Source organism: Pleurodeles waltl, chromosome 4_2 (genome assembly GCF_031143425.1).
Source record: "Pleurodeles waltl isolate 20211129_DDA chromosome 4_2, aPleWal1.hap1.20221129, whole genome shotgun sequence".
In the NCBI taxonomy this organism is placed as follows: Eukaryota; Metazoa; Chordata; class Amphibia; order Caudata; family Salamandridae; genus Pleurodeles; species Pleurodeles waltl.
In genome coordinates this window covers 560251960-560266250 of record NC_090443.1, presented here as the reverse complement: position 1 = coordinate 560266250, position 14291 = coordinate 560251960, and positions in this window count along the sequence as shown.

The window sequence follows — 14291 nt, the reverse complement described above, 5'->3', positions numbered from 1 at the left end:
AAATAGGATATTTTTCTAGAGACTTCCACTCCCAGGGGGCTTGGAATTTTTTGCCTCCCTTCCCTGGCCCCAGCTTGTCTACGGTCACAAAGGCTAGTTTCAAAATCTTTGTGAGTGTGCTCAGGCAGAGCCTTTGTAATGTGAAAGTGTGGCGGGTGACAGCTTCTTACCCTCATCAAATCAGAGATAGCCCATCCTACCAATACCTAGTTCCCCTTTGTCTCACTGTGTGGGAGCATTACACAAAGACCAAGTGCTAGCTGTTCCCAGTCATGTGACCCAGGATACAGGCCAAAAGCACCAAATGGTTAGGACAAGAAAATTACAACTTTATAAAAGTGACACTTCTAAATTGTGACAACCATTAAAAAGCATTTTAACTTGCAATTACTTAAACACAAAATTCAACATTCTTTCCTAATCCCAATTGAAAGTTATCACTAATTAAATGTAATGAGTTTACTCAATCTTATCCTGTGGGAGAGACAGGCCATGCAAGAGTGAGAAATGAATTTAGGAGTTCTTCCCTACCAGGAAGTGTAAAAGTTAAAAGTGCATGCCCAACTTTTTGAATACACTGTACCATGCCCTATGGGCTATTTACGGCCTACCTATAGGTGACTTGCATGTATTAAAAAAAAGATTTATGCCTGTCAAAAAGGTATATTTGGCTGGTTTAAGTGGCCATTCAAAACTACACACTGGCTGCAATAGAAGACATGAGAAACATTTAAAAATCTACTTTAGTGGGTTGCACAATCAATGCTTTAGGCTGTCACAACTCCATCTTGTGCCCTATATGCAGTGGATTTTCCTCGTGGGGATCATTTCACCTTTCTCTTATGGTGCCTCTCTGCTCTGAGTACTCAAACTCATGTTTTCCTTGTGGTGCCTTCTAGTCTCAAGCATTCCATGATTTCCCTCCTAGAAAGACTGAACCATAGAGCCTCCTGTTTTAATGTTATGCATGTTTAGTCTGTTCTGTTTTGCACCTGCAGATTATCATGTGTCTTTTTACAGTAAGTATGCTACCTTTGTGACCCACTGAACTTTCCCATCATGCACTACAGTTCTGTTAACTGTTTCCATTTACTGCTTTCACCTGCCACCTGCAAGCCCTCATATCTGTTGTACGTAACAAATGATTTTCCTAGGTTCATTGGAAGTTTCCATGCTGCCACTTGGGACACGCATCTTTCTGGAACACTCTTTTCTTCCAGTATAAATAACGCCTCTGAACTTGCATTGGCGCTTGGCCTCATTCCCATCCTGAGCAAGCATTGCCTCTGCACTCATCTCCTGAGTCGCCCGGATATTCCAGCAATCCAGCCCTACGCAAGCTTCATCCCTGCACTCAACTACTCAGTCGCCTGGAACTCCAGCGCTCTAGCCTTCCAAGCTTTCCTGATGGTTCCGTGACCCTGGCTTCTGTGACGTTTCTTGTGTTTTCCTTGTTGAGCCACAATTCCAACTCCTTTTGAGTTTGCACCAAGCCTCCTGCCATCTTCAGATTCCAGTTAAAGTACTAGACAAGGCTAAGTACTTTCCACTCAGGTTAGTGCACACTAATCCTTTATAGAAGTAAGCAGGCCTGACATTCAGTTTTTTCAAGGCTCTAGACTTGTGTGCAATGAGGCACATTTGACCATAAGATAATGGAAAGTAGAAAGAAATTTAAGCTGTTTCTATACTGTGGTGAGGCAGAGCATTCTATGCAATTGTGTACTTCTAAACCAAAGAGTATTTGGAAGATTAGTGCTTTGAATTCCAACACAATGCCAAAGCGACTTGAGTGCCCAGCTGACATAGAGGTCCACCGGTTGGTCACAATTCGTGAACCGAACTCCCTTTACTTGGCTTCTACCTCACATATGATTTCACACCTATAATGATGCCAGTCATCCTGATCACTCCACCCAAACAGAGACAGGGGTTGTCTATGCTATGCTCATTGATTCTGGGGCCACAAAGAATTTCCTAGATTTAACCATAGCCAATTCATTGCCCACTGGTAACTAAGAGTGAGCCTGAGCAGGGTAGATCCATAGATGGCTCTGAGTTTTCTTCCATGTTGATTGTATACCAAACGACTCCTTTATCGCTAGTATGTGAAAACGACAACAGAAATCTTAACCTTTGATCTAATTGACATACCTACGTTTGGCCCTATATTAGGAATTCCTTGGCTTCAGCTGCACAGTTCTGCCTTTGACTGGTCTCTCTATCTTGTCACTTTTGAATCCTATTACTGTCAACCTCATTGCTATGATAATGCTCTGAGAGGTCTGTCTCTCTTGGCGCATGCAGCTCTTACACTTGACTCAATCCCCAGGGAGTAACCTGAACATTCAGCACACCTTTGATGAATAGCAAGATACACAACTATCTCCTGATAAGGTATCTGGTTGCTGCACAGATTTCACATTGGGCGTAACCATTTCCTATAGTCCTTATGCTCCTTCAGGGCCTGCGACAGAGTGTTCTCTTTCTGCCAAATCGGGTAAAAGCACATTTCATGTTCAATCTGCTGCATTCCAGGAACCTATCTTGTTGCCTGAGGGTGGACCATGGATACAAATAATACCCCAGTGTTTAGATATTTAGGTCCTATGCAGCCTTATCTTGTGGAGGCGGATGCCTCACAGATAGCTATACAACAGGGCGACAGGCTACCTGCCCTCGGTTTTTCAGTCTATAAAAAGAGTATTGCCAGCAGAACAGTCTCATTGGTCAGGGCACTCGGGAACTGACTCCCTAGAACATGATTCCTTTTGAATACATTGTGACCAGAAATCATTTTTGTGTAGAGCTAGGCAGAGAGTGAATTAAGAAAAAATTTACTCCTGGTTAACTGAAAAAGATAATCATGTGTACAATCCCTTATCTACCCCTAAAAAACAATTAAGGCAAGAAGTCTTAATTAGTTGTCCAGACATTCCATTAGTAGAGCTTCTTGAAATCCACAAAATCTTAATAGACTGTCAATTATGGTTTGAGTGGTCCACATTGTCTAATGATGTACATGACTGTATTCAGACCAGCCCAACATGTTTTCAAAACAGGCTTTTCACTCCACACCTTCAGACGATTTAAATTTCATGCCCTCACTTCCTTATCCCTGGCATGCCATCAGCTTGGAACTTATTTCAGACCTTCCCAAATCTAATGGCTATACTACATTTTTGGTAGTAATTGGTCTTTCCTCCAAGATGACACATTTAATTGCCCTTAAAGAAATTCAGAGAGTCATAAATCTTACCATGATGTTTGTTCAACGCATCAAACAGTTGCATGGGCTCCCTTTGGTCATTGTCTCTAATAGGGCCCCACAGTTTGTTTTAAGACTCTGTTGCAGTCTTTGCACATCATATGACATTGAGGCCCGATTTCCCTCTCCCTGTCCCACATACACTGATGGACATATGGAGTGGGTAAATCAAGTTTTAGAGCATGCACTGCGATGTCTTGTGACCTTTACTCCCAATATTTGGGAGTCCTTGTTACTGTTTGCTGAGTTTGCCTACAATAATAAACCACATTCAGCCACTGTGACCTCCCACTTATGTTGTGTAACTGGCATACATCAATGTACATTACCTGAAAACATTGTTATGAATTCTGAAAATGTGCCTGCAATACAAAACTGTGCAAGGCTCCCCTCCGGCTCCCAACAAAAGATATTACAACACTTGCAACAGGCTAAAGTGAATATGAAAAGAAATGCTAATAAACATAATTGACAACCACCCTTGTACAAAAGTAGAGCTTAGGTTTGGCTTGTCACAAGAAACTTAAAACTACATGGTGCTTGTAAATTGCAACCTTGATTTATTGGTCCCTGTAGGAGGCTGGACTGGCTTGTAGTGAGTACCAAGGGGTACTTGCACCTAGCACCAGGCCCAGTTATCCCTTATTAGTGTATAGGGTGTCTAGCAGCTTAGGCTGATAGATGATGGTAGCTTAGCAGAGCATCTTAGGCTGAACTAGGAGACGTGTGAAGCTACTACAGTACCACCTAGTATCATATGCACAATATCATAAGAAAACACCATACACAGTTATACTAAAAATAAAGGTACTTTATTTTTATGACAATATGCCAAAGTATCTCAGAGTGTACCCTCAGTGAGAGGATAGGAAATATACACAAGATATATATACACAATACCAAAAATATGCAGTATAGTCTTAGAAAACAGTGCAAACAATGTATAGTTACAATAGGATGCAATGGGGACACATAGGGATAGGGGCAACACAAACCATGTACTCCAAAAGTGGAATGCGAACCACGAATGGACCCCAAACCTATGTGACCTTGTAGAGGGTCGCTGGGACTATTAGAAAATAGTGAGAGTTAGGAAAATAACCCTCCCCAAGACCCTGAAAAAGTGAGTGCAAAGTGCACTAAAGTTCCCCTAAGGACAAAGAAGTCGTGTTAGAGGAATAATGCAGGAAAGACACAAACCAACAATGCAACAACAATGGATTTCCAATCTTGGGTACCTGTGAAACAAGGGGACCAAGTCCAAAAGTCACAAGCAAGTCGGAGATGGGCAGATGCCCAGGAAATGCCAGCTGTGGGTGCAAAGAAGCTTCTACTGGACAGAAGAAGCTGAGGTTTCTGCAGGAACGAAAAGGGCTAGAGACTTTCCCTTTGGTGGACGGATCCCGCTCGCCGTGGAGAGTCGTGCAAAAGTGTTTTTCCGCCGAAAGAACGCCAACAAGCCTTGCTAGCTGCAAATCATGCGGTAAGTGTTTTTGGACGCTGCTGTGGCCCAGGAGGGACCAGGAGGTCGGAAATTGGACCAGGAGGTAGAGGGGATGTCGAGCAAGACGAGAAGCCCTCTTAACAGCAGGTAGCACCCAGAGAAGTGCCAGAAACAGGCACTACAAGGATGCATGAAACGGTGCTCACCCGAAGTTGCACAAAGAAGTCCCACGTCGCCGGAGAACAACTTAGGAGGTTGTGCAATGCAGGTTAGAGTGCCGTGGACCCAGGCTGGACTGTGCACAAAGGATTTCCGCCGGAAGTGCACGGAGGCCGGAGTAGCTGCAAAAGTCGCGGTTCCCAGCAATGCAGTCTAGCGAGGTGAGGCAAGGACTTACCTCCACCAAACTTGGACTGAAGAGTCACTGGACTGTGGGGGTCACTTGGAGAGAGTTGCTGGATTCGAGGGACCTCGCTCGTCGTGCTGAGAGGAGACCCAAGGGACCAGTAATGCAGCTTTTTAGTGCCTGCGGTTGCAGGGGGAAGATTCCGTCGACCCACAGGAGATTTCTTAGGAGCTTCTAGTGCAGAGAGGAGGCAGACTACCCCCACAGCATGCACCACCAGGAAAACAGTCGGGAAGGCGGCAGGATCAGCGTTACAGAGTTGCAGTAGTCGTCTTTGCTACTATGTTGCAGTTTTGCAGGCTTCCAGCGCGGTCAGCAGTCGATTCCTTGGCAGAAGCTGAAGAGAGAGATGCAGAGGAACTCGGATGAGCTCTTGCATTCGTTATCTAAAATTTCCCCAGAGACAGAGACCCTAAATAGCCAGAAAAGAGGGTTTGGCTACCTAGGAGAGAGGATAGGCTAGCAACACCTGAAGGAGCCTATCAGAAGGAGTCTCTGACGTCACCTGGTGGCACTGGCCACTCAGAGCAGTCCAGTGTGCCAGCAGCACCTCTGTTTCCAAGATGGCAGAGGTCTGGAGCACACTGGAGGAGCTCTGGACACCTCCCAGGGGAGGTGCAGGTCAGGGGAGTGGTCACTCCCCTTTCCTTTGTCCAGTTTCGCGCCAGAGCAGGGCTAAGGGGTCCCCTGAACCGGTGTAGACTGGCTTATGCAGAATTGGGCACATCTGTGCCCAAGAAAGCATTTCCAGAGGCTGGGGGAGGCTACTCCTCCCCTGCCTTCACACCATTTTCCAAAGGGAGATGGTGTCACACCCTCTCTCAGAGGAAGTTCTTTGTTCTGCCATCCTGGGCCAGGCCTGGCTGGACCCCAGGAGGGCAGATGCCTGTCTGAGGGGTTGGCAGCAGCAGCAGCTGCAGTGAAACCCCAGGAAGGGCAGTTTGGCAGTACCAGGGTCTGTGCTACAGACCACTGGGATCATGGGATTGTGCCAACTATGCCAGGATGGTATAGAGGGGGCAATTCCATGATCATAGACATGTTACATGGCCATATTCGGAGTTACCATTGTGAAGCTACATATAGGTAGTGACCTATATGTAGTGCACGCGTGTAATGGTGTCCCCGCACTCACAAAGTCCGGGGAATTGGCCCTGAACAATGTGGGGGCACCTTGGCTAGTGCCAGGGTGCTCTCACACTAAGTAACTTTGCACCTAACCTTTACCACGTAAAGGTTAGACATATAGGTGACTTATAAGTTACTTAAGTGCAGTGTAAAATGGCTGTGAAATAACGTGGACGTTATTTCACTCAGGCTGCAGTGGCAGGCCTGTGTAAGAATTGTCAGAGCTCCCTATGGGTGGCAAAAGAAATGCTGCAGCCCATAGGGATCTCCTGGAACCCCAATACCCTGGGTACCTTAGTACCATATACTAGGGAATTATAAGGGTGTTCCAGTAAGCCAATGTAAATTGGTAAAATTGGTCACTAGCCTGTTAGTGACAATTTGTACAGAGAGAGCATAACCACTGAGGTTCTGGTTAGCAGAGCCTCAGTGAGACAGTTAGGCACCACACAGGGAACACATACATATAGGCCACAAACTTATGAGCACTGGGATCCTGACTAGCAGGGTCCCAGTGACACATAACAAACATACTGAAAACATAGGGTTTTCACTATGAGCACTGGGCCCTGGCTAGCAGGATCCCAGTGAGACAGTGAAAACACCCTGACATACACTCACAAACAGGCCAAATGTGGGGGTAACAAGGCTAGAAAGAGGCTACTTTCTCACAGTCCCTTTCCTATTAACCCTGTAACCGTCTATCTTCAACTGTTAGATGATTTGCCTGTGCACCCAGTGTTCCATGTTTTCCTTCTCAAACCATGTCATGCCCAAACCTGTTCCACACCTCCTCCTACACCTGTAACCTTTGCTGGTCACCTAGAGATTCATAGCGTGTTAAGGGTTGTTCTTCCTGAATGCATGGAGAAGGTGCGGCCCTGAGAAAAACTTTTGGGAACCAGATAATAATGTTCATAACCCTCATCTGGTTTGTTTGTTTCATGCCTACCACCCTGACAAGCCATGCCCTGTAGGTCATTCTTTGCAGGGGGAACTGTCATGACTCCATCTTGTGCCCTATGTGCAGTGGGTTTTACTCGCCAGGCTCATGTCACCTTTCGCTTGTGGCACCTATCTGCCCCGATTACTCCAAGTCATGTTTCCCTTGTGGCACCTTCCAGTCTGGAGTTTTCCATGATTCCCCTCCCAGGAAGCCAGACCATTGACCTTCCTGTTCGTTGTTAAATAAGTTAAGTCAATTTTGCACCTGAAGATTATAACATGTCTTTTTGGATAAATATGCTTCCTAGGTGACCCAATGAACTGTCCCCTCATGCACTAGGGTTCTGTTATACTTGTTAATTGCATCCATTTATTGTTTGCACCTGCAAGGCCTCATATCCATTGTACATAACACGTGAATTTTCCCAGGTTCATTGGAAGTTTCCACGCTGTCACAGGGGACATGTGCCTTTCAGGAACACTCTTTTATTTTCAATAATAAATACACATATTTCTTTCTTATAAATACCCTCTCTGAACTTGCATCAGCCTATGGCCCCATTCTCGTCCTGTGCAAGCATCTTCCCTGACCTCATCTCCTGAGCCTCCTGAGTCTCCTGGATCTTCCAGCATTCCAGCCTTGCACCAGCTTTGTGTCTGCACTAAACTTCCGAGTCACCTGGAACTCCAGGGTTCCTGTGACCCTGGCTTCTGTGACACTTCTTGTGTCTTCCTTGTTAAGCTACAATTCTGTCCCCTCTGGAGCTTGCACTGAGCCTCCTACTGTCTTCAGATTCTAGTTGAAGTACTTGACAAGACAAACTACTTTCCCCTCAGGTTAGTGCGCACTAATCTTTTATAGTAGTAAGCAGGCCTGACATTCAGTCTCTTCAAGACTCCAGACTTGTCTTCAGTTCCTGTGCCATAATTTTCCTCCAGCGCTCCTTGATTGTTCTTACTCCAGTACCTCTCTCCAACCTTTGCATTTGAACTGATTTTGCTCATTGACAAGAGACTTAATTCTGCGTTTCTTCATTGAACACAAGTGTCAAGAAGAATGTTCTTTTAGAATGGATTGATATTTGTATGAATCTTGTAACCTCCAGTCTAAGTGTTTCTACCATACCTTGGGAGTGTCATTAACTCCAACCTATGAACCAAGTGTAAGCTTGGGAGTGTCATTAGCTCCAATCTATGTGCTGGATGTACCCCAGGGAGTACTGTAACTCCAACCCATGTTTCATGGATAACCTAGGGAGTGTCATTAACTTCAACCTATGTATCGAGTGAAATCTTGGGAGTGTCAGTAACTCCATCTTTTCCAAGTGTAACCTTGTTTCTAGCACACCTAGAGAGTTTCTCTAAACTCCAACCTATGTACCAAATGTAACCCTGTTTCTAGTATACCTTGGGAGTGTCCCTAACTCCAGTACTTGAATTCAGTGTAACCTAGGGAGTGCCAGTAACTATGATCTACGTTCAGAGTTTACCCCAGGAGTGTCAGAGACTTCAATCAGTATTTCAAGTTCTTCCTAAAGAGTCTCAGAATATTCTCATCCAAGAATCAGATTTTTCTGCTCTTTTGCCGTGATTTTGAAGAAATCAGTAAGTATTTGCTTTTGAAGTAGTGCATTGTAAAATATGTAGAGGTTTGCTAGTGTATTGATAGTAATTGCCTCTTCTTCTTGTTACCAGTGTTTCGCGTCCTCATGAAGCCAGAGGTGCTGGTCCGGTCCCATAAACATCCTCCTTTGCATACCAAGAAGGTCTCAGGAGTGATGCATCCTGTTAAGCAAAGTAGTACTGTTGCTGAGCAGATCCACTACTGCAAGTTTTCTTTTTCCTATTTTGTCCCTTCCCCTTCAGAATGGTGCGGGATCTAGGAGTACGGTCTCTCAATCTTGTGCCTTCTTGAGAGAGTGGAGGTTCGTTCAGCATCGGCTTCAGTGTCGTCTCCCTGGCTGGAACCAGGTGAGTCTGTGACACAGGTCCAGTAGTAGCATTGAGTTTAGAGGCTCTGGGTATATGTAGTACCTCTTTAATTGGGACTCAAAAGTAAATTAAATGTGCCAATGTGGAGTAAGCCAATTTTACTGTGTTTAAAGGAGAGAGTAAATGCACTTTAGCACTGGTTAGCAAGTGTAGAGTCATAAAACCAGCAAAAACAAAGTCAACAAAAACAGGAGGCTGGAAGGCAAACAAGTAGGGGAAAAGAGTTCTAAGGATGTCGGGCCCAGCAGGTAGTAATACCATGGGTCAGATTTCACCTACACAATGTAATGAGGTATATACTGCTGCACTAGAACCCAAAATGTCAGGATATGTCACTTGAGATTTCATGAGTTGGCAAATAAAGCAACACTTGCCTCAGTAGATGGACTCAGTAAACATTCTAATAGGATTTCTTTTTCACCCCCTCCACCAATGATTCTGACGTTCAACGCCAATGTAGTGGGATGGGGTACCCGTTTGGAGTCTCATCAAATTCTGGGACTATGGTACCAAACTCAGGGGTCAGGGCTTACAATTGAAGTAAGTTTGTGATAATTAATTTAGATCACATCTCATTGTCTCCCCTGGTGTCAGACAGATCAGTCCTTGTTAGAAAAGACAATATGACTGAAGCAACTTATGTCAACATACAGTGGGAACAACGTCTGCATCACTGTCCAAGATAGCAACCAGATTCTTGAGTGGAAAGCAAAACCAGCTCTCTGAGGTCAAAATGCATTCAGAGAGTAGTACAACTATACCAGACAGACTGAGGAGGGAAATTCCATCTTACCACAACCTTAGCCTTAACACTCAGTTTCTTAGTCAAGTCTGTCAGACTGGGGTGAGACGGTGACAGATTTGTTTGCTTTGAGATAGAATTCTCTTCAACCATTCTTCTGTTCGAGAGTGAGGAAGAGGATTTGTTGGACTTGTCTGTGGCCAAAGGCTCTAGTATATGCCATTCCTCCTTTTCCCCTGATTCTTACATTTCTAGTCAGAATAACGAAGGCTAAGGAGGGAGGGACAGTATTGATTCTGACTGCAGCCACTTGCCACTGCTCATCCTGACATCCTCTCCTGATACCATTGAAAATCAAACAAGAACTGCTCCTTCCGATTGTTCTTTCTTCTCCATCCTTTCTTCTGCTACATTTCAGTACTCTAGTGAAGCTCAGGCTAATGGCCTGGAAATTGACTGGGCAGAGTTTTTTTTAAAACAGGTCTTTCAGAGTAGTTGGCTATTTCAATTCAGGCATCCAAAAGGACTTTTATCCTTCACTCAGATGTGATTCACAGCTCAAAACTTAGCAAATGGTGCCTAGCAAGGGAGCTATTGTCTCAGAATGCAGAGTTAGTTCAGATCCTAGCTTTTTTACAGGAGGGTTGGCTCTCAAAGTTATAACTCTAAGGAGCATTTTTACGACTGGGGTTGCGTCGCTCTTGCACCACACAACATGGTGCATACACGACACAAGCCCAAAATGCTATTTAGCAAGCCACACAAGGCCTCCTTGTGTGGTCATGAGTGGCTTGTTAAATCCAGAGTAATGAAACACAGCGCAAATTGCTGCGTTGCATTACTCTGGTGTTCCATTGGTATTGCGTGGGTGTTCTCACACAATATCCATGGATTATGATGCAAGCCTAGATTTCTCAAAACTGGTAGACCTGAGAATGAGCCAAAATGCTACGCCTTCCCATGAGAGACTTAACGAGAGAATTATATTTATTTATACTCGTTATTTCCTTATTCTTAAAAAAGAAAGAGGAAAATGCCTCAGATGATTGCTTTTTTGCAGGACGGTGCCCCTTCCTCCAGAAAAACAATACTCCTTGCATTGCAGCCACCCTTGCACTACGGTGCAAGAGTGCCTGTGTTGGTGCTAGGCAGTCAAAATGGCACCAGTGCAGTGAAAAAGTCAGGAATGTGCTCTATTCTTTTAAATCGTGCCATTTCCCTGTCATGCAGCGCAGCTCAAGGTGACTTGCTGTGCTGAGCTGCATGACTTTGTCATAAATATGTCTATAAATATGCACTCAGCAACCATAATAGCCTTTGGAGCATCATGGGATAACTTAGCGGACAATCAGTGCGTGGCGTAGAGGTTGTTTAGAGGCTTCAATAACATTCGTTCTCGGATCCAGTCTTTATTTCATTCCTGAGATTCTTACTGGTTATAAAAGTTCTTAAGAACATTTCCTTTGGCCTTTTGGAATCATTAGATGTTAGCGTTGTAACTCTAAAGGCTTTCAATTTAGTGGCTATGTCTTCTGCCAGAAGACTATGCGAACTAAGGCCCATATTTATACTTTTTTAGTGCCGCATTTGCATAATTTGTTTTACGCAAAAACGGCGCAAACTTGCAAAAAAAGTATAAATATGGGCCTAAGTTCTCTGTCATGTAGACACCCATTTTTCAGAGTGTTCAAGGACAGAATCATTCTAAGTCCATGTCTACTGGCCAAAAGGTTTAAAACCTAAACTTCAGGAAAAGCAGTAATGTTTACAGCAGAAGTCTTTGACAGTCCTTGTAGAAGCATAGCAATCCTTCCCCCCTGCTGGAGGTCTTCAAGATTTCAGTAGTGTACTGAGTTGAGAGGGTCAGAAGTCCAGTTCTTATGAATACTGGTGCCTTTGAACTGGGGGCGACTTCAAACAAGGGATTTGAAGGGCACAGTGGTCCTCCCTTGCTGCCCTGGCTCCAGAATTACTACAGGTGGTTAAGCAGTCCTTTGTGGAGGGTCAGGACGCAGCCTACTCAGGTGTAAGCGTGAGTTTGTGCCTAGTTCCTCTTCCCCATCCTGCCCAGGACGGCCCATCAGCATGCTGATGACCCATCAGTTACTCCTAATATCCCTTTTTGTGTGGCTGTGTAGAAGGAATGTACAAGCTCAGCTTTCACCCCACCCCACACATGTATTGGAGACAGGTTGTTGGCACACAGGGCTAAGAGCAGGAAAATGCCAACTTTCTAGAAGTGGCATTTTCAAAACTGTAACAATAAATCTGACTTTACTGCTAAAAAGGATTTATCATTACAATTCTGTAGGTACTAAACATGTCATATCTTCTCCTTCTCAATTAGGAATTGCAGCTTATTAAATGTAATAAGGTATTGAATTTGGTTAGTTTTACCCTACCAAGAAATGTAAATCTTAAAAGTATATGTCCTGCCTCTTAATTACATATCAGCCTGTCCTACGGGCTACCTAGGGTCTACCTTACGGGTGACTTTTATGTAATAAAAGGAGAGTTTAAGGCTTGGTAAGAGGTATTAAATACCATGTCGACATGACAGTGTAAGCTGCACACACTGGCTCTGCAATGACAGGCCTGGGACATGTTTTAAAGGTTTTTGAGCAGGTGGCACAACCTGTGCTGCAGTTCCACCAGTAGCATTTCATTCACAGGCCCTGGGCACTTGTGATGCACTTTATCAGGGACTTATAAGTAAATGAAATATGCCAATTAGGTATATATCAATCAAACCATGTTTTAGGGAGAGAGCACAAGCACTTTAGCACTGGATGTCAATGGTAAAGTGCACTGACTCCTAAGGCCAACTACAACGAATTCAGCAAAAGGTGGAGGGAAAAAGGCAAAAAGTGGCCTTGCAGAAAGGACCATTTCTAACAATGGGTGTGTCTGGGAGGTACGACTGCCTCACAATATAATTGATAATATTGAGAGATGAGTCAGAGAAATGCATAGCCGACTGGCCTGCCTGGCTCTAGACGTTTCTGTGGGCTGTCAATGTGGGGTCCAGTGTCCTACTTCCAGTGCTGTGAGAGGAGGCCTCTTTTGCATGGTTAGCCCCCACTTTTTGCCTGATGTTGATGTGTTCTAGAAGTTGGTAGTGCCCAGGGCTCCTGCTAAACAGTTTCCCTGGACCAGATCTCTTTCCTAAAACTGTTATGATGCTTGGCACAATTGGTTATACTCTTAAATACCCCTGTAAGTCCCTAGCAAATGGGTACCCCAAAACCCAAGGTAAGAGATATTAAGAGTAGTGCCAGGGGGCAGCATCACTGATTGTGCCACACCCAAGGGCCCTGCACCCAGATGCACCCAGCATGGCCATTGCAGGCTGAGTGTACGGGGGCAACCCTAAAAGGATAAACTCGACATGGCACACTCTCTGTATGCCCTGTCCACCATACACTGCATATGTTATGGGTAAGCCACCCCTCTAGCAGGACTTTCAGCCCTAAGGCAGGGTGCACCATACTATATGTGAGGGCATAGCTGCAGGAGCAATGTGCTCCCACTGTGTCCTTGCTAAACCTAAAACATAGTGAGTGAACAGGGTAGCCATTTTAATGTATGTACTGGGCACTGGTCGAACACGAGTTCCCCAGCTACATAACGGCCACTCTGTACCCTGGGTTGATAGGTATCAAACAACTCAGAATATTAAATCCAAACTGATATCAGTATTGGATTTAACCTTAAATGTACCCAGGGGCCACCTTAGAGGTGCCCCCTGCAAAAGCTAACCCTAACTGGCAGAGTTGCTGGCTGGTTCCATCCAGCTGCCACTCCAGACAGCCAATATACAAACCTGGGGGAGAGCCCTGGCTCTCTGGTTTGTAAGACAATGCCCTTCCTGGGTGGAGGAGCTAACTCCACCTCCCTCAGGAATGTGCAACACCCTGGCGGTAAGCTTCAAAGGGCTACTGCCCCTGAATCTCCAGCCTCCAGGCCTGCTGCTAGCAGCAGAAGGCTTCCCCCTTTCCAAACCACCACTTTTTAGTGGGAGCTAAGGTGGAAAACCAGACAAAGAGTAGGAGGAGTGGCCAAGGGTTAGTGCCCCATTGGACACTACCAGGTTCCCCCTAAAACGGCCATTAAATTCAGTATTTAGTAGGCTCCCCTAGACCAAGATTTTAGATTTGAAAAGGACTCAAAGAGGATTTGAAAAGGATTCCAAGAAGACAAGAAGACCAGCACCAGAGAAACCGCAAGGATGAGAACTGAGGACCTGCTGCCCCAGAAGAGGCGCCAAGACCCCTGCTTGCTGCACCAGAGTCCCAACAATCATGACAGCGGAGGAACGGAACACTGGACACACCCCAAGAAACCCAGGGGACCTCCAGGCTTCAAA